Here is a 21,736-nt window from a genome sequence, read left to right as displayed (position 1 = left end):
TTGGAGAAGACTCTTGAGAGCCCCTTGGACTGCAAGGAGATCTAACCAGTCCATCCTGAAGGAGATCAGTCCTGGGTGTTCATTGGAAGGACTGAGGCTGAAGCTGAAACTCCAATACTTTGGCCACCTGATGCAAAGAGCTGACTCATTGGAAAAGACCCTGATACTGGGAAAGATTGAAGGCAGGAGGAGAAGGGGACAACAGAGGATGAGATGGTTGGATGGCATCACTGACTCAATGGACATGAGTTTGAGTAAACTCCAGGAGTTGTGATGGACAGGGAGGCCTGGTATGCTGCAGTACTTGGGATTTCAAAGAGTTAGACGTGACTGAGCAACTGAAGTGAACTAAACTGAATCCCCCACCCGAGTTTCAAATTGTTCAAGCCTTGGTATAGGAAAAGAAAATATTTCCTTCAGATTCAAGAAAAACTATGAGCCATAAAGATATTTAAAGATATTTAGGAGCAAATGAAGAGTAATTTCAAAATTCTGGCTTAGTTTTTGTGCTAAAAATATTAGATTGTGAATTATTATTTCCTCATTTGTGGGTGTTTCTTTTGTTGAATTTCATAAATTAACAGAAAAAAACAGCATTGAGTTTTTCACTGCTCATCTGTCCCTTTTCCGTGTATCTATCAGAATTTTTCTTTTACTGGATTTATGATAGTCTAAGAAAATAACAGGGATTCTAACATGAACTTTCTATGGAAAAATCAATTTTATACATGAAACATATGTGAGAATTTGGAAAAGCAGCAATAAAACACTGGAGACTAATATATTCTACAATTATTGAATTAGGAGTTTCTTATTGTTTCAATTAATTATTTTGAAACTATGAATGTGAATATTGAAGCCCTGACAAAGCAATTTAAAAGTTATCAAAATGCTAAATAAATACCAATCTGTTAGTAAATATTCACCAAATATTATTTTATAGGCCTTTCTTTTTCATCAATGATCTGCAAAATTTATTAACTTTTTTTACAATCTAAAACAGGTGTAACCCTTCCTATGTATATAAATAATCACTTTCTTGGCATCCTGAATATCCTAAGTGACTCTCCTCTTCAACAGATTCCTCATAGCTTTTTTCACTTCTGTGTTTCTCACTGTGTAAATGATAGGATTTAACATGGGACAGAGGATTGCAAAGAACATAGTCACCCACTTGTCCACAGGGTAAATGGCCACAGGACGTGTGTAGGTGAATATACAAGGACCAAAAAAGAGAACCACTACTATAAAGTGGGAGCCACATGTAGAGAGGGCTTTTTGCCATCCTTCAGAGCCATGGGATTTCAAGGAGTTCAAGATAGCTATGTAGGAGGTGACTAGGATGACAAAAATAAGCAAACACATGCCCCCACTGTTGGCTGCCACCACTATTCCCAGCCTATAGGTGTCACTGCAGGCAAGTTTCAACAGTGAGAAGAAATCACACATGAAGTGGTCAATGACATTGGGACCACAGAAGGTCAAGTCCATTGAGAAAAGGATCTGGACTGTGACTTGCAGGATCCCCCCAGTCCAGGTCACCACGAACAGGAGCTGGCAGAACTGTTGCATGATGGTTGTGTAGTGTAGAGGCTTGCAGATGGCCACATCGTGGTCATAGGCCATGGCCATGAGGACATATGATCTCTGATCCTCCCAGGAAGTGCTCCAAAAACAGCTGAGTTTGGCAGCCACCCCAGGAGATGGTTCTCCTCTGGTACAGCAGATCAATTATCATTTTGGGCGTGCTCACAGAGGTGAAGGGGGCATCTAATAAGGCCAAGTAAGTGAGAAAGAAGTACATGGGAGCAGAAAGTGTGGGACTGAGGGAGATGGTGATGACAATGAGCAGGTTGGCCAACACAGTAAACAGGAAAATGAACAAAAAGACAACAAAGAGTATTTTCTGCAGGTGTGGATTCTGTGTGGGTCCCAAGAGAACAAATTCAGCCACATTGTTGGGAGGCTTGAGGACATCCATTGAGCAAGTAATACCTTCCTGAGCCTGTATTACCTACAAAGAATACAGAATGATACTTGTTAATCATGAAAGCATTGTTATCTGACTGTCTCAGAATAAAAACAGTGCAGTCACGGTGACAGTGGAGCATATCCTTGGTAATTTGCCCCAGTTCTCCTTTCAAGTCTTTCTTACTTTTTTCCATGATGCTTTCCATTTCTTCAAACACTCAGAGCTTGTCACCTGTAACAATACTTGATGTTATAATTTACCTAGGACAACATTTGATGTTATAATTTACTGATAAAGCACTGGGCTGTCTCCATGAGATCTGGATTCTCCTAGTGGTTTCAACTCTATGTGACTCTACAAAGTCATCTAAGTGCTCCATACTTCCATGAATTCCTCTGTGTCTGTGAGACTACCAATTGTAATTTTCAGATGTGTCTTATAAGCTGAGAAGTGCTACACACAAGTAAGAGTTATTTCCTCTTGCATGAAAATTTACTTTTGAAATCTCACATCTGTGGAAAGAAAAAAATGATCAACAAGTGTCTGTCATAAGCAGGGAGTTTAGGGAAATGTACATAAGTTCTTGGCAATGAAAACTCACTGGTACCTACCAGAACACATTAGCTATTAAGGTGGGTTTCATCACTGTCCCTCCCATAGTGGCTGGCATAATGTCTACAGTGTCTGAAACCTACTAGGTGATGAGTGTTTGACACTGAATTGCCATTCTCCAAGGATCAGCATATACCTCCTTCTCCAAACCATAATCTCAGATGAAATTCAAGTGATCTTCTCCTCCAGCTCTGCCCACCTATAATCTCTCTACTTTATGAGAAAATTAAATAGACATTTGAAAGGAAGCTGCACTCCAATTTAATAGTTTCTGAGTGAAAAAGTTGGTTTAAAACTCAACATTCAGAAAACTAAGATTATGGCACTTGGTCCCATCACTTCATGGCAAATAGTTGGGGAAACAGTGACAGACTTTATTTTGGGGGGCTCCAAAATCAATGTAGATGGTGACTGCAGCCATGAAATTAAAATATGCTTGCTCCTTGGAAGAAAGCTATGATCAACCTAGACAACATACTAAAAAGCAGAGACATTACTTTGACAACAAATGGTTTTTGCAGTAGTCATGTATAGATGTGAGAGTTGGATTATAAAGAAAGCTGAACACTGATGAATTGATGCTTTTGAACTGTCGTGTTGGAGAAGAGTCTTAAGAGTCCCTTGGACTGCAAGGAGATCCAACCAATCCATCCTAAAGGAAATCAGTCCTAAATATTCATTGGAAGAACTGATGCTGAAGTTGAAGCTCCAATAGTTTGGCCACCTGATGTGAAGAGCTGACTCATTTGAAAAGCTCCTGATGCTGGGAAAGGCTGGAGGTGGGAGAAGAAGAGGATGGCAGAGAATTAGATAATTGGATGGCATCACCAACTCAATGGACATGAGTTTGGGTAAACTCTGGGAGTTGGTGATAGACAGGGAGGCCTGGTGTGCTGCAGTCCATGGGGTCACAAAGAGTTGGACATGACTGAGTGACTGAACTGAACTGAACTCACATACTCTCTAGAGTAATTATGGAAATATTTTATTGCCTCTTTTCATTTTATGAGTCATTTTACTTTCAAGATAATCAGTTTGCTAATTTATAATTAATATTCTTCAATATTATGTTCCATATGTGTTTGTATGTGTGCGTGTGCTCATTCATGCTCAGTCGTGCCCAAATCTTTACAATCCCATGGACTGTAGCCCGCCAGGCTCCTCCATCCATGGAATTTTCCAAGCAAGAATAATGGAATGGGCTACCATTTCCTGTTCTACATACAATTTAACATAGTCATATTCTGTGAATTTACCACTTCAGTAGACTTGATAAAAAAATATTCTTGCATAGGTGTTCAATACACAAGGATCTATCAAGTAAAGAAAATCCTTATTTTCAAAGTTCTAAAAATAAGAAAAAAATTAATGAGGAGGACAGAAATAGTTGGCTAGAAAATTTAATCAATGCACTCTCTCTCTCTCTCTCTCTATATATATATATATATATATATATATATATACACACACACACACACACACACACACCCCAATGATAACAAATAGATTTAGTTAATTTAGTCACTCAATCGTGTCTGACTGTTTGCGACCCCATGGACTGTAGCACACCAGGCCTCCCTGTCCATCACCAACTCCCGGAGTTTACTCAAACTCATGTCCATCGAGTCGATGATGCCATCCAACCATCTCGTCCTCTGTCATCCCCTTCTCCTCCTACCTTCAATCTTTACCAGCATCAGGGTCTTTTCCAATGAGTCAGTTCTTTGTATCAGGTGTCCAGAATATTGGAGTTTCAGCTTCAGCATCAGTCCTCCCAATGAATACTCAGGACTGATCTTGAGAGGGTAACAGGCAGGAAAGCCAGGGGTCTCCAAATGGAGGAAATAGGCTGCAAGTGTCAGACATTTTTATCTCTCTTAAACAGCAGGAGGAAACAAACTAGCGGTATTTTTTTCCTTCTCTATACAAATTTTAAAGGAGGTTTCTCTTAAAATACTATGTTGCCATAATGACAGCTGGTTTTACCTGAAGCTAACTATTCTCAAACCTTGAGTTAACCAATACATTTTTCTTATGGAAATGTTTGTCTTAAGCTATGTTAATGTGCTATGCATTTACCCCAGACTCTGTCTTCAAGTCGGTTCAGCCTAATGGCTCAGAACCTACTTGACAAACCAGTATGTTATACTCAGATATTGTTCCCCTAATCTATGTAAATGAAACTATTTGTATGGTAATCTGCTCTTCTACAACATTCAAATCAATGATCTTATGGTCTGGGATGAATCATCTGGTGCCAAGATTATCCCAAAATTCATCTTATGAATGAGGGGCCTGGTGCCATTTGGAGTTTTAAGACATTCCTTTCTCTTGATTAACAGACTGCTAGTGACTATATAACATCCAGCTGAAGACTAGCGGAGGGGGGGGGGGGAGTACTCTTTCTGACCGCTTCTGATGCCTATGTCAGAAGCTTTCTCTATCTCTTTATACTTTAATAAAACTTTATTACACAAAAGCTCTGAGTGATCCAGCCTCATCTCTGGCCCTGGATTGAATTCATCTCCTCCAGAGGCCAAGAATCTCAGCATTTTATTGTTCAGCAACAACCTTTCAATTTCTTTTAAGATGGACTGGTTGAATCTCCTTGCAGCCCAAAGGACTCTCAAGACTCTTCTCCAACACCATAGTTCAAAAGCCCTCAGCTTTCTTTATAATATAAAATCCATTACTTATTAGTTCCTACTACAAGCTTATTCATTCAAGAAATATTTATTGGATACTTACTATAAATATTATGTTGTTGTTTTGTATGTTGTTCACAAAATGTCACAAATGTGTCATTATCAACTGTTGTTAATGCCCATAATTCTATTACCAAACAGAAGCAGCACATCCATCTGTAATATGAATGACTTTCCCACTCCTTCTCATTTTTTCTCCCATCTTTCTATAGCATCCAGTATCCGTCACTCCTAGTTACAGGAGGAGTGGGTGCTAAGTTGCTTCAGTCATGTCTGACTCTTTGAGACCCCATGGACTGTAGTCTGCCAGGCTCCTCTGTCCATGGGATTCTTCAGGCAAGAATACTGGAGTGGATTGTCATGCCCTCCTCCAAGGGATCTTCCCAACCCAGGGATTGAACTCATGGTCTCTGTGTCCTCCCACACTGACAGTCAGGTTCTTTACCACTAGCACCACCTGGGAAATCCAGTTACAGGATACTGCATTACTAATAGACTGAGAGAATTGGAGATGATGCCAAAGATGCCAAGAGAAGAGAAGTAAATATAATAAAATGTATTTGGCAAAAGGTAACTTTCTCTTTGAAAGATAAATTAATAAAGAACTTTATTTTTAATTATCTAAGATGAAAATTTTATACAAATCTTAAATCAAAGTGCAGCAGCTTCATTGCAAGTCCCCATTCTGAGGTAGGATCTCACAACAGATCAAAATAGACTAGAGTGTAAATAAAGTAAGAATTAAACATAACAACTATGAAGAAATAAATTACTTTTCTTGTTTTTCCTTGACTCCACAATACTTTTTCAAGGAATAAGCCCTAATGTAAGATATTTTTAAAAGAGAAAGATCACTAGGTATAAATATGTTCAACACAATTATTAAGACCTATGGAAAATTAGAAACAGTGTGGAATAATTCAAAAGTGAAGAACAAAATAATTAAAATATAATCACTTTCTTTGAATAATATGTAGTTTTTAACAAAGCTGCATCTAAAATTGTGCATTATCATAGAAAATTTCTGACATTGTAATATTAAGTGGGGAAATTTTTAATGCACATTTGAATTGTATAGAAACTCTGTTATTTCATTGTAACTAATTATATTATTCTTCTAATGAATTTAAATATATATTTATAATACAAAAGACCCCAAAATATTTTTACCTCTAAATTGTTAGTACTGTAGTTGAGTATACCTCACTTGATGCTTTGTGCACTGAAGGATTTAAATCTCAGGTAAGTTTGGATGAGCAGTGATTATATGATCTGCAACATGCATTTAAATATGAGAATCTAAGATTATATAATTTCAAAAAGTAATCTCATGCATGAACATGTCCGACATAGGTCCATGGTCAAGCCCCAGGCAGCTGCTAGTTCACTAGGAAAGAAGTATTAAGTTATAAGATTAAAAATGCCAACTAGCTCAGCTGCAATACGTGTCTTTTTTGATTTATAAATGGTATCATTGGATAAGCCTTAAAAACACTACCACATATCCTCTTTTTGGGCAAATTCTAGACAGTTTCTTATCTGTGGCTAATTGACTTCAAGGGTATTTCTCCATCATTAGCAGGTCTTGCCAATAACCCAATTATTTCAAATAAGGCATCTGAACATCAGAGAAGAGCTTTTACAATATTCATCTTTAATTTTAAAAGTAATCCTTAAGTCTACATGAAAACAAAACATCATCACAAAATAAAAAAGCACCAAGATGACCACTTACAAACTTGGATACTTGATAGTAAATGAGCTTAAAAACAGAGTATGAATTTTTGATACCATATAAATAAAACACTTAGGTGTGTAGCTATCTGATTTTTAGATTTTATTGGACTATTTTATTTGTACTGATCTACCAGTCATGGTAATCATCATTTCTAAATATTGCTTTCAGGTGTACATTAAATGATTATTATGAACCCTATTATATTATTAACACTTCATGCTAGATAAGGTTTACAGTACTTCTTCAAAATAGTTGTTTCTTGTTCCAGTTCTGGAATTAGACTAACATAACATGATAATATTAAAAATTATTCCATTGTTCAAATATATCAAATATGGTAGAGTGCATTTGCCATTTAAATTTAATCCTCCACCATACCTATAAAATATAAAAAATAGGAAATAATACTTATAATTTGTATAAGAAAATGTAAGAAAGGGAATAAAGACACCATTTACCAAGGGAAAATAAGAAGCCATACAACTGAACCCTGGGGAAGCACCCCTATCTTTAAATTATATTTTCTATGACTAAAGTGCCATGAGACTCTTATGCTGCCATCAGTTGTGAAGCCCACTATAATTACTTAGTAAAATAAATAAAGCTGATATTAAAATCATTTGCAAATAAATTCAATTCAGAAATATTTTATGTGAAATCACAGCTACTTCAAGATGTTAAAATATGCTTTCTTTAATAAGAAGAAAAATAAATTGTAGATAACTCTAGATTGACCCCAGCGATTGTGATCACTGTAAGCATAATGTGTCATGAAGGAAAACAGTTTAAGAGAACTGAAAACACACGACCAAACCTAATCTGATTTGACACCGTAACATTACAGTTCTGCAATATTATCTGTGATAGCAGGTGCCAAAACAGTCTCAGTGAGGATTGTAACCTATGGGGGATATGAATTTTGCAGAAGTATCATCATGGAATTGTCTTTAACTTGCTCTTTCAACACTGGAGTGAAAGAAAGTCAAATCACAGAATTAGCGTGTACTGACAAAGTCACCATCGCCAACTTCATGAAAGACTGAAATTCATTCAATCATGGCCCATTCAATGTTCATCCAGCTTTGACTTTAATAGCTACACTGCTAGGTAGAGAGATTGCTTGAGAACCCCTAAATCTCTCTAGTCCAGTTTCCCAAGGCTTTAGAGAAGCATAAAAGGGAAAGAGAGCAGATTTAGACGTAAAACAGTGAAGGTTGTCCATGAAAATAATTTTCAAAGAAGAATTCTGGAGCTATGCCAGGCAGTCTGTTTCTAGAATACAAACTTAATGTGATTTATAAATCCTGGAGAGATAGTAGCATAGATTCTCCACTTGAAAGGCAAACCAGAAAGAAAACAGAAAAACAAAAATGTATGGATCATTTCACAGCTTATCAGAAAGTAGTTGAGGTCTGTTTTCATGTTTGATAGTTTTAGGGACTAATTTTACACATGCACACACACACACACACACACACACACACACACACACACAAAACAGGTTCATATCAAAATGCTTTAATGGGCAGATTCATGAATTTCAGTAGGTAGAGGAACATGTTCTCAAGATAGCAAAGCAGTCAAGAGAGAGCTCATGTCAAGAGAGAGCTCATCCAAAGAAACTTTTATCCCAGAAGGACATCTCCTATGTTGTTTACGAGGAATGAAAAGTTCTGGGAGGTAGGCTGTGGTATCATAAACCTTCCAGTGTTGCTTCGAATTGAAGTAGAAATAAAAATAATAATATTTATGACAATAAATATATTAGCTTGGGTGGAAAGACAAAACTTAGAAACAACTTGCAGTTTACCTAAGTAAACTACTTACAGAAATGAGAACTGTTTAAGGCTCTAGAATATAATGTTGCATACTATAAAATAAAACTCATATCTCCTGTTTCCAAAAGTGGTTTTCTTTTTTTTTTGACCATGCAACAATGTCTTTTATTATGTATGGGTTTTTTAAATTATTTTTTCAATATCTCCATACACAGGCAAAAAAAAAAAAATTGTTAAGCATATTAGAACTTGCAAACCTGATCACTGCATAGAGAAGGCAACATTATCTCTATAGCATGCTTAACCAGGAGGCCAGTTCATCTGCTGACCTCCAAGAACATGGAGATGAACATGATAGACAGACTGGCCCCCATCTGAACCTTCATTCACCACCATTCGATAGCCCTTCTTCAGGCCCAGATCAGCAGCACATTTCTTGCCAACAATCATCAAATGCCCAAGAAGACTTTCATCATCATCTTCTGCTGCAGAAATCTGGGATATATGTTTCTTGGGTATCACCAGAAAATGTGTTGGTGCTTGAGGGGAAATGTCATGGAAAGCAAGACACTGGTCATCCTCATAAATGATTTTGGCTGGGATTTCCTTGCGAATGATCTTCCCGAAGATCGTGTCGCCGCCAGGCCGGGCGACCTGAGCCTTGGCGATCTCATCTGCCATCTCTGCCTCCCTCCCGAGCAGCCGGCCGGGGACCCAAAAGTGGTTTTCTAACCACTACAGTATTTTAAAGTAATTAGCTTCCAACTAATAAAAAAAAAGTGGTTTTCTTACTCTCAATCATGTATTTCTAATAATATGCTTTCTGAATATGTTTCTATCATGGAGTTCATTAATTTCTTAAATAATATACTATTAAAGCAGATAGCCAGTGGGAAGCTGGGAAAGACTGAAGGGAAAAGGAGAAGAGGGTGACAAAGGATGCAATGGTTAGGTAGCATCACTGACTCAATGGACACGAATTTGAGCAAACTCTTGGAGATAGTGGAGGACAAAAGAGCCTGGCATGCTGTAGTCCATGGGGTTGCAAAGACTTGGGCATGAAATAGCAAGTGAGCAACAACAAATTGGAAAGCTGTAGAACACAGGGAGCTCAGCTCAGTGCTCTGGGATGATCTAGAGGGGTGGAAAGTGGAGGTGAGAGGGAGGCTCATGAGGGAGATCATATATATATATCTACATATCTACATCTCTCTCTCTCTCTCTCTCTCTCTCTCTCTATATATATATATATATATATATATATATATATTTGTATGTATGTATATACACACTGCTGTAGAGCAGAAATTAATACAACATTGTAAAGCAATAACTCCCCAAGTTAAAAAATGAACATATAGTGCCCTTGAAATCAGAGGCTGGACCTTTCTGTCAAAAAAAGGGAACTATACACATTTCTGTGACTTATACACACAGTCATATTTTAGAAGCACATTTCATTTTTTAAAAAAGCCAGAATTAATTCACAACAAAGCCTTCTAAGTTATGTGAGTTAGCTGAGAAATGCTTTCTTTGGTTAACTTCAGAGTGTTGATTTTTATCTGGTTTTTATTATTCTTTATAAATAATCTTCTAAAGTAGTTTTCAAAGAGGATTTCAAATTCAAGGAACTAAATGTAAGCAAAAATTCTAACACTTATATAGTAATATGCTTCTTTCTATATAACAGTCCACATCTTCCTCGATGATGTCTTAGAAATATGTCTTAGCTGTCTTAGAAACAACTGCTTAGACTTTTAAGCATAAAAACAACTTTTATGATATGTATTTAGAAAAGAGAAGTTTTAAATTTCTGTGACATGAGAGAGGTCCTGATGAAACACCTTTTCTCTGATATTTTTGAAATGGTTGAAAGAGTATCAGATTTGGATTTTGAAGAATGCAGATGTGAATAGTAGCTCCATTTCTTATACTAAACAGACAACTGAATAAAGACTTTCTGCTTCTTTGGATTTTTTGTGAAGCCCAATAGGACGAAATAAGTTACATCATTCCTTGGTTTTGTCTTGCCTGTATAGGAGATGAAGTCACTTATTAGAACCAGATAAGTTACCGAAGAAGAGGGGGGGATTTTTAAAGCATTGCAATTTAATCTTTTCCTTTATCCAATCAATTAAAACAACGTATGGGTGCTAAGCCATTCCAGTCACGCCCAGGTCTTTATTATCCTCTGGACTGTAGCCACCGGGCTCCTCTGTCCATGGGATTCTCCAGGCAGGATTACTGGTGTGGGTTGCTCTGTTTTCCTCCAGGGAATCTTTCTAACTCAGCTTGTGTCTCTTGTCTCCTGCATTGGTGGGTAGGCTCTCTACCACTAGCCCCAACTGGGAAGCCCAAACCATGAGTATAGTGTACCAGTTTATGTCCAATGTGGCACATACATTGTGATGACCAAGTTTTAAAAGGCCTAGTTCCCTATCCCCAGTTTTATAACATATAAAGATGCATCAAAAAACTCCAGTCCAATGGAAAAACAGCTATTATGAAAATATTGGCAAAATACTAAGTGTTACAGGGTAGGAATATATCCATCAAACTGAAATAAGAGAATTTGGTTCAGATTTAAAGAAATAGTGATAGAACAAAGATGGAAAGGGAATTATATATAAATATGTAACATTATGCAGTCACAAAGGAAAAATTATTGAAACAAAGGAATTTACACATCAAGTGTGAATAGATCAAACTGTGAATAGAAGATCATTGACTTGGATTGTATAAGAAATCACTGAGATGTCTTTCAGTGGCTCTTTACTTGGATGTTCCCATTTCCTGACCTATGAATGCTGAGGCTATCAAATGCTGCGTCTCTAGCTCTGACATCTATCCTTATTTTCAAAATTTTGTATGCCATATCTCCAATTTTGGACATCTGCATTTAAATGTCTGTTTAGTATATATAATACATAATTTAAAATTTCCACAATGTAAAAGTGTACCCTATCTTGTTAAGTTGTACGCAGTTCAATGCCGTTGCTCAGACAATAAATCTCACAGTGTTCTTCACTCCCTTATTGATTTCCTATGACTCATTCATCCCTTTGGAAAATCGAGTTGTCCCTACTTTCAGAATGTATCCTTGATTTGATCATTCCTGCCCCAATTCCATCCTGGCCTAAGCAGCAGCTTCCTGAGAGTTAGGTCTACCTTTGTTCCAGCCTCTAACAGTTTGTTATCCTGAAGCAACCCAAATGATTATTTCTCTTTCAATCTTGTTCTGATTGTATTTCTCCTGTCCTACAGTTTAATGTATCACTTTCAACATTTACTGTAATAAGACAGAAATCTCCCTTTTTTATCCACAGAACCTGAGGCTTACTCCATCTCATTAATTTCCCAAAAGTCAAACATGTAAGTGATAAAACCAGTATTGGAATCAAAGCTTTATCTATTACAAAATAATTTTATGTCTTACTTAATAAAGTTGCACAGTTGCGAAGACTGATTCCCAATATCAGGTGTTTTTGTTACCATTTGGAGGCTTGATGTGATGTGATGTGGAAGCTATTGTGTGACTGAAGACTTTTTAAGTTACTCTGAATTCATCTTTCATCCATGATGACAAGATAGTGTGACAGGCTGCATTATTATTTGTAGAAATATTTTATTTCATTTAACTGTGTCTCCATTTTCTCCGTGGAGTCTCTGATTATTCAGAAAACTGTTATTATTTACACTGTAGATTATTCCCTAGGGAAATTTATTTTAGTAACTACTTTTCTTACTAACTTCAAAATAGAAAATACCATTCAGTTGCTTAGTTCTTCTCATTCTGTCATGTTGGTGTGGCCAGACTAGATGACTTGAAATTTTGGGGGATATTTTTATTTTCTTTCTTTTATGCATTGTTTTAAGGCTAATGAAGGACCCCCTCCCCAAATTTTATAACATTTCTTAAAGAGGTATCATATTTTTGCCTCAATAGAGTTGAAAATAATTGTACATTTTATCCATTTCTAACTACATATATCATTAAATCTTAGAACTGGAATCAGTCCAAAACTGATTCTTGCTCAATTAAGTACACCGGGATTTTTCCACTAAATTTAAGAATTATGCTGTTGTTCAGTCGCTCAGTCGTGTCCGACTCTTTGTGATCCCATGGACTGCAGCATGCCAGGCTCCCTGTCCTTCACTGTCTCCCAGAGTTTGCTCAGACTCATGTCCATTGAGTCCATGATGGAATCCAAACTTCTCATCATGTGCAGAAGCACTACTAAACCATATCACTGATTAAGGTCTGTAAGTTGTGATGAGATGGTTGGATGGTATCACCAACTTGATGAACATAATTTTGAGCAGGCTCTGGGAGTTGGTGTTGGACAGGGAAGACTGGCATGCTACAGTTCATGAGGTCACAGAGTTGAACATGACTAAGCAACTGAACTAAACTGAAGATGTGACAGTGATAGAAGAAAAAATATTTTATAACAATTTTCAGATTATTTACAGTTAAGAACAAAGTACCAGACCAGTTGTTTTGCTTCAGCAAAGAGGACTTTATCATGTACTTTTCTACTTGTCAGTGCAAGTTTTTCTCTCTTTCTTTCAGTATTCAATATATTCTGCCTTGATGTTTGGTCTCTATAGAAAAATTTACCACCAATTCAGATACAGTGTTTAAGTATTTATCCAATTATTAAATTGAATAATGCTACTTATTTTAATACACAAAATATCCTATGATTGAGACACTGTAATAAAACAGGGTAATATCATATGAAAGCTTCTTCTTACATGAGTATTATATTCATATAATAGATTTCACAACAGAGACTGACAATTTAGTAAAGTAGTTATAGTCTTATTCAGTCCCTTCATGGATCACAGCCTTGTCTTGACAAAGGGGTTTGCATAACTCAATGAAGCTATAAGCCATGCCATACAGGGCCACCCAAGATGGATGGATCATAGTGAAGAGTTCTGACAAAATATGGTCCACTTGGAGGAAGAAATGGCAACCCACTCCAGTATTCCCACCATGAACAGTATGAAAAGGCAAAAAGATATGACACTAGAAGATAAGTTCCCCCATCAGAAGGTATCCAATATGCTACCGGGAAGCATGGAGGGCAATTACTAATAGCTTCAGGAAGAATGAAGCGGCTGGGCCAAAGCAGAAATGACACTCAATTGTGGATGCATCTGGTCATAAAAGTAAATTCCGATGCTCTAAGAAAAATTATCACATAGAAACCCGGAATGTTAGGTCCATGGATCAAGGTTAATTGGATGTGGTCAAGTAGGAGATGGCAAGATTGAACATAAACATCTTAGGAATTAATGAACTAAAAGGGTCTTGAATTTAATTGAGGTGACCATTATATCTACTACTGTGGACAAGAATCCCTTAGAAGAAATGGAGTACCCCTCAGAGTTACAAAAAAAGAGTAAGAAATGCAGTATTTGGGTAATCTGTAAAACAACAGAATCATCTCAGTTTGCTTCCAAGGCAAACCATTCGACATCAGTGTAGCACAAGTCTATGTCCCAACTACTGAAGCTGAAGAAGCTGAAGTTGATTGGTTCTGTGAAGACCTACAAGACCTTCTAGGTCTAATACCAAAAAAAAAGATATCCTTTTTATCACAGGGAATTGGAATGCAAAAGTAGAAAGTCAGGAGATATTCAGAATAACAGGCAAGTTTGGTCTTAGAGTACAAAATGAAAAAGGGCAAAGACTAACAGAGTTTTGTCAAGAAAATACACTGGCAATAGCAAAAATGACCCAAGAGATGACTCTACATATGGACATCACCATATGGTCAATATCACAATCAGATTGGTTCAACTGCAGCCATGAAATTAAAAGACAATTGCTACCTGGAGGTAAAGCTATGACATACGTACAGCATATTAAAAAGCAGAGATGTCACTTTGCAAACAAATGTCCATATGGTCAAAGCTATGGTGTTTCCAGTACTCATGTATGGATGTGAACGTTGGACCATAAAGAAGGCTGAATGCCAAAGAATCAATGCTTTTAAACTGTGGTATTGTAGAAAACTCTTGAGACTCCCTTAGACTGCATGGAGATCAAAGAAATCAATTGTACAGGAAATCAACCCTAACTATTAACTGGAAGAACTGATGCTGCAGCTGAAGCTCCAATACTTTGGCCATCTGATAGAAAGGATCAACTCATTGGAAAAGACCCTGATGATGGGAAAGACTGAAGGCAAAAGAAGAAAAGAGGTAGCAGAAGATAAGATGGTTAGATAGCATCACTGACTCAATGGACATGAATCTGAGAAAATCCAGGAGATAGTGGAGGACAGAGGAGAGTGGCATGCTACCGTCCGTGAGGTGGCAAAGAGCAGACACAACTTAGTGACTGAACAACAAAAACAACATGGACTTTCCTGGTGGCTCAATGGTAGAAAATTTGCCTGCCAATGCAGAAGACGCTAGTTTGATCCTCGGGTTGCACAGATCCTCTGGTGAAGGAAATGACAACCCTCTTCAGTATTCTTGCCTGGGAAATCCCATGGACAGAGGAATCTGGCTGGTGACAGTCTATGAGGTTGCAAAGAGTCTGACATGACTTAGCAACTGAGTATTCACACTTAATTATCCCTATGTATATAAATCATCACTTTATTGACATTCTGAACACCTAAACTACTCTTCTCTTTAACAGATTCCTCATGGTGTTTTTCACCTCCATGTTTCTCACTGTGTAAATGATAGGATTTAACATGGGAATGAGGATTGCATAGAACATAGTCACCCGCTTGTCCACAGGGTAAGTGGCCACAGGACGTGTATAGGTGAACCCACAAGGCAGAAAAAAGAGCATCACTACTGCAAGGAGATCCAACGAGTCCATCCTGAAGGAGATCAGTCCTGGGTGTTCATTGGAAGGACTGATGCTGAAGCTGAAACTCCAATACTTTGGCCAACTCATGTGAAGACCCTGATGCTGGGAGGGATTGGGGGCAGGAGGAGAAGGGGACGACAGACGATGAGATGGCTGGATGGCCTCACCGACTTGATAAGCATGAGTCTGAGTAAACTCCGGGAGTTTGTGATGGACAGGGAGGCCTGGAGTGCTGTGATTCATGGGGTCACAAAGAGTCGGACAAGACTGAGCAACTGAACTGAACTGATTGTAAAGTGGGCGCCACATGTAGAGAGGGCTCTAAGTCATCCCTTGGAGCCATGGGATTTCAGGGAACTCAGGATGACTATGTAGGAGATGAGGAGAAGGAAAAAAATGAGCAAGCACATGGCCCCACTGTTAGCAGCCACCATGATTCCAGGTATGTAGGTGTTACTGCAGGCAAGTTCCAGCAGTGAGAAGAAATCCCATGTGAAGTGATTAATGACATTGAGACTGCAGAAGGTCAAGTCCATCAAGAAAAGAATCTGCACAGTGGCATGAAGGATCCCCCCCAATTCAGGCCACCACCACCAAGAGTTGGCAGAGCCCCCGTCGCATGATGGTTGTGTAGTGCAGAGGCTTGCAGATGGCCACACAGAGGTCATAGGCCATGAAAATGAGGATGATTATCTCTGATGCTGCCAGGAAGTGTTCTAAAGAGACATGAGTCAGGCGTCCTTGCCAGGAGACGATTCTCCTTTGGTGAAGTAGGTCAACAATCAATTTGGGGGTGGTAACAGATGTGAAGGAGGCATCTAATAAAGCCAAGTAAGTGAGAAGGAAGTACATGGGAGCAGAAAGTGTGGGGCTGAGGGAGATGGTGATGACAATGAGCAGGTTGGCCAGCACAGTGAAGAGAAAAATGAACAGAAAGACAATGAGGGGTATTTTCTGCAGGTGTGGATTTTGTGTGAGTCCTAGGAGAACAAACTCAGTAACATTGTTTGAAGGCCTGAGGACATACATTCAGTAAGCAACAGCTTCCTGGGATAAAGAACGATAGTCATTAATCATGAAAGACTTTTGGTCTGACTTTCTTAGAACAAAATAGTCACTGTGCAACATGCCCTTGGAATTTTTGTTCTGCACTCACTTCAATTCTTTCTTATTTTCACCATGGTATTTTGCATCTCTTCAGACATCTAGTACCTGTCACCTGTAAAACATCAGTAGGGCCTCATTTAATGTGTAATTTGCCAAGAAAACACTGGGCTGTCTACATGAGATTTGGATTCTCCTACTGGTTCCAACTCCATTGGACTAAGTCACCTCAGTGTCCCATGCTTCCCAAGCCCTACTCTGTGTCTGTGAGGTAAAAAATTGCAATTTTCAGAGGTCTCTTGTAAGGTGAGAAGTGCTATACGCAGGCAAGAGTTATCCCCTCTCCCATGAGAATTTATATTCCAACCCTCAGGTCAAACTATGGAAAGAAAAAATATGGTCAAGAAATATCTATCACATGGAGGGAATTTAGTGAGGTGTGTATAAGTCCTTGGAGACACATGCTCCCTTGTACCTACCAGGACACATGAGGCATTCATCACTTACCTTAGTGCCTGGAATGTCTGCAGTGCCTAAAACCTAATCAGTGATGAGTAAGGGCTTGGTAATGAATGCCCATTCTTGAAGAGTAAGCATATATCTGCTTACCCAAATGATAAACTCAGCAGAAATTCAAGTGCTCTTGTCCTTCAGCTCTGTTTATCTGTAATCTCTCTACTTTATAAGAAACAGATAAGCATTTGAAAGGAAGCTACACTCCAGTATCAGTTTCTGACACACTCCCTAGAGTAACCATAAAGTATTTAATTGCTTCTATGGAAGTGCACATATTGGGTCATTTTCCTTTCAAGATAGTGTGTTTGTTTATTGATTCTTTTTTTATTCTTCTAAATTCTGCTCCACACACAATTTAGCATAGTCATATTCTATAAATTTATAACTTTAGAAAACTTGGATTAAAACATAAACTCTTGCATAGATGTTCAACACACAAGGATCTGTCAATCAGAGGAAATCCATATTTTCAAAGCTCTAACATAAAAATTTAACAAGGAGAGCAGAAAGAAATACTCTGTTAGATAAATTAGGGGGATACCTAATACACTATACCTATAAACATATATATCAATACACCAACTATCAAAACATGTATAAAATCCATTACTTACTATTAACTCCTACTACAGATTCCTTCATCAAACAAATATTTATTGAACCCTTGATGTGCACATTGATGTAAGTTGCTCACATAAAATCATGAAAAGTGATGTTATTGAATGAACTTAATTCCTGAAATTGTGTCATCAAAGCAGCAGCACATCTATCCATGACCTGCATGAGCTTCCCACTCCTTTATGTTTCTGCTCCATGCATCCTCATGCCTTCTTCTCCTGTTTTCCCACAGCAGCCGTCTCCAATCATTCCTGGTTACAGGATGTGTAACTAATACAATTTGGGGTTATAAATTTGCCAAAGAGGAGAGAAATAAATATAATTAAAGATATTCCATACAGTATGTCTTTCAAAGATAAACAGAAACATTATTTTTTTTTAAATTTTCCTCGGTGAAAATTGTATGCATATGTGGGAACACAATGCAGCAGCTTCACTGAACTTCCTCCTTCTTTAGTGGGATCTCCCAGCAGATCAAAGAAGAGATAATGTAAATAAAGTAAGAATTAAACACAATTCATAGAAACGCTTTATAAACAACTATGAAACAAATTACTTTTTCAATTTTTCTTTGGCTCCATAATATTTTTTCTAGGAATAAAGGTTAATGTAAAATATTTTAAGAGAAACATCACTATGCACAAATATGTTCAACATAATCATTAATAGCTGTGGAAAATTTAAAGGGTGTGAGCTGTTCCACAGTGGAGGAAAGGATAAATAAAATATAGTGGATCCTTTTTGAATAGTATGTAGTTTTTAACAGAGATGCTTTTAAAATTGTGCAATATCATGAAAAAATTATCAGTTGCAATATTAGGTGAGGAAAATCTTGGGTGCATATTTTAATTGTATAGTTATTCTAACTTATTCATTGTAGATAATTTTATTATAAGCTCAGCTAATTTAAATATATATCAATAAGAAAAAAGATTCTAAAATATTTTTACTTCTAAAGTGCTTAGTACTGTAGTCAATTCTACCTTTCTTGATGTTTTGTATGCTTAAGGAGGTTTTAAACCTCAGGTAAATTTGGATGAGGAGTGATTATATGATTTTAAACATACACTTATACATGAGTATATATGATTATGTGATTTCAAAAATAATCTCACCTATGAAAATGTATGACCTAGTGCCATGGCCAGGCCCCAGGCAGCTGTTAGTTGCCCAGGAAAGAAGTAAAGTCATAAGATAAAAAATGGCAGCTAACTCGGTATCTCATGATGGTACCTTTGGATAAGTCTTAAAAGCACTACCACATATCCTGTTTGTGGGCAAAGTCTATGAAGTTTCTTATGCATGGCTAATGTATTTTTCCATCATTAGCAGGTCTTGCTAACAACCCAGTTATTTCATAACAACATCAGAGAAGTACTTTACTAGTATTCCTTTTTAATTTTAAACTTCATCTTATTTATTTATTTTTTCAGTCTTTTTAAATTAATTAATTAATTAATTAATTTTTATTAGTTGGAGGCTAATTACTTCACAATATTGTAGTGGTTTTTGTCATACATTGACATGAATCAGCCATGGATATATATGTATTCCCCATCCTGACCCCCCTTCCCACCTCCCTCTCCACCCGATCCCTCTGGGTCTTCCCAGTGCACCAGGCCCGAGCACTTGTCTCATGCACCCAACCTGGGCTGGTGATCTGTTTCACCCTAGATAATATATGTTTCAATGCTGTTCTCCTGAAACATCCCACCCTCGCCTTCTCCCACAGAGTCCAAAAGTCTGTTCTATACATCTGTGTCTCTTTTTCTGTTTTCCATATACGGTTATCGTTACCATCTTTCTAAATTCCATATATATGTTAAACTTCATCTTTAAGTCTATGTGAAAATAAAGTGAAAAGAGTTAGTTACTCAGTCATGTCCAACTATTTGTGACCCCTTGGACTGCAGCCAATCAGACTCCTCTGTTCATGGGATTCTCTAGCCAAAAGTACTGGAGCAGGTTGCCATTTCCTACTCCAGAAGATCTTCCCAACATAAGAATTGATCCCAGGTCTCCTGCACTTGGGCAGATTCTTTAAAACATAGTCACAAAAGGAAAACATAGCAACAAGTTGAATATTTATGGACTTGGATATTTGAAAGTAAATGAGCTTAAATACAGAGTCTAAGTATTTGGTACTTATAAATTAAATGCTTCAGTGCTTTATTATCAGATTTTAAAATATTTATTATATTATTTTATTTTGAAGAGTTGGTTAAATAGCATCATCTACTCAATGAACATAAATCTGAACAAACTCCCAGAGACAGTGAAAAACAGGGAAGTCTGGCATGCTATAGAAAATGGAGTTGCAAGGAGTCAGACACAGCTTAGTGAATGAACAACAATTTTATTTTAATTGATCTACCATTCATAATAGGCTTCTTTGTTGGCTCAGCAGTAAAGAATCTGTCTTCCAGTGCAGAACTGTTCAATCTTGGGTCAGGAAGATCCCTTGGAAAAGAAAATGGAAATCTCATGTACAGAGGAACTTTGGGGGCTAGAGTCCATGGGATAGCAAAGACTAGGACACTACTAAACAACATTAATGACCATTCATAGTAGCCATAATTTCTAAATATTGCATTCAGGTATATGTTAAGTGATAATTATGAACCTCATTATAAATTTAGTGCTTCATACCAGATAAATTCTATGGTACTTCTTCAAAGTAGTTGTTTCTTCTGTCAATTGTGAAAATAGATGAACATGATAATATAAAAATAAATCTATTTTTCAATTATATTCAGAGATGGTAAAATGCATTTGTCATTTAAATGTAATCCTATGTCCATATAAGGTATTAAAAGTAGGATATAATATTCAGAATTTATATAACAAAACATAAGAAAGATAATAGGAACACATCTACCATGGAGAAATAAGAAACCAGACCATTAAATCCTGGGACAGGACTATTATCTTTAAATTATCTTTTTATGACTAAATTATCATGATACTCATTGCCACCAACTGCGAGGCCCATTATAATTATCTAGTAAAAGAGATAAAACTGATTTTATCAGTTTTGTTTGGTAACAAAATTCAATTCAATTCAGGAATACTTTTATATAAAGCCAGGCAAGCAACTGAGAAGAGCTACCCCACGTCGAAGGTCTGTAGCGAAGGCCGTGAAGAGATATTTCACATCCAGGGTAAGGAGCAGCGACTGCACTTTGCTGGAGTAGCTGTAAAGAGATACGCCACATCCAAGGTAAGAGAAACCCCAGTAAGACTGTAGGCACTGAGAGAGGGCATCAGAGGGCAGACAGACTGAAACCACAATCACAGAAAACTAACCAATCTAATCACATGGACCACAGCCTTGTCTAACTCAATGAAACTAAGCCATGCTGTGTAGGGCCACCCAAGACAGATGGGTCATGGTGGAGAGTTCTAACAAAATGTGGTCCACTGGAGAAGGGAATGGCAAACCACTTCAGTATTTTTGCCTTGAGAACCCCATGAACAGTATGAAAAGGCAAAAAGATAGGACACTGAAAGATGAACTCCCCAGGTCAGTAGGTGCCCAACATGCTACTGGAGATCAGTGGAGAAATAACTCCAGAAAGAATGAAGAGACAGAGCCAAAGCAAAAACAACACCCAGTTGTGGATGTGACTGGTGATAGAAGCAAGGTCCAATGCTGTAAAGAGCAATATTGCATAGGAACCTGGGATGTTATGTCCACAAATTGGAAGTGGTCAAACAGGAGATGGCAACAGTGAACGTCGACATTTTAGGAAGCAGTGAGTTAAATGGACTGGAATGGGTGAATTTACTCAGATGACCATTATATCTACTACTGTGGGCAAGAATCACCTTAGAAGAAATGGAATAGCCATC

At 37.5% G+C, this 21,736-nt stretch overlaps 3 pseudogenes; all 3 read right to left on the bottom strand.

Moving 5' to 3' along the window:
• Positions 1-1,056: 1,056 nt before the first annotated feature.
• Positions 1,057-1,981, bottom strand: LOC110151083 (olfactory receptor 4C3D-like; annotated as a pseudogene).
• Positions 1,982-8,936: 6,955 nt separating this feature from the next.
• On the bottom strand, positions 8,937-9,512 carry LOC110151084 (adenosine 5'-monophosphoramidase HINT1 pseudogene; annotated as a pseudogene).
• Positions 9,513-15,442: 5,930 nt separating this feature from the next.
• LOC110151079 (olfactory receptor 4C3D-like) lies at positions 15,443-16,675 on the bottom strand (annotated as a pseudogene).
• Between the last annotated feature and the right edge of the window lie 5,061 nt (positions 16,676-21,736).

This window comes from Odocoileus virginianus, unplaced genomic scaffold (genome assembly GCF_023699985.2).
Source record: "Odocoileus virginianus isolate 20LAN1187 ecotype Illinois unplaced genomic scaffold, Ovbor_1.2 Unplaced_Scaffold_11, whole genome shotgun sequence".
In the NCBI taxonomy this organism is placed as follows: Eukaryota; Metazoa; Chordata; class Mammalia; order Artiodactyla; family Cervidae; genus Odocoileus; species Odocoileus virginianus.
This window is presented reverse-complemented; position numbering and strand designations above follow the sequence as displayed.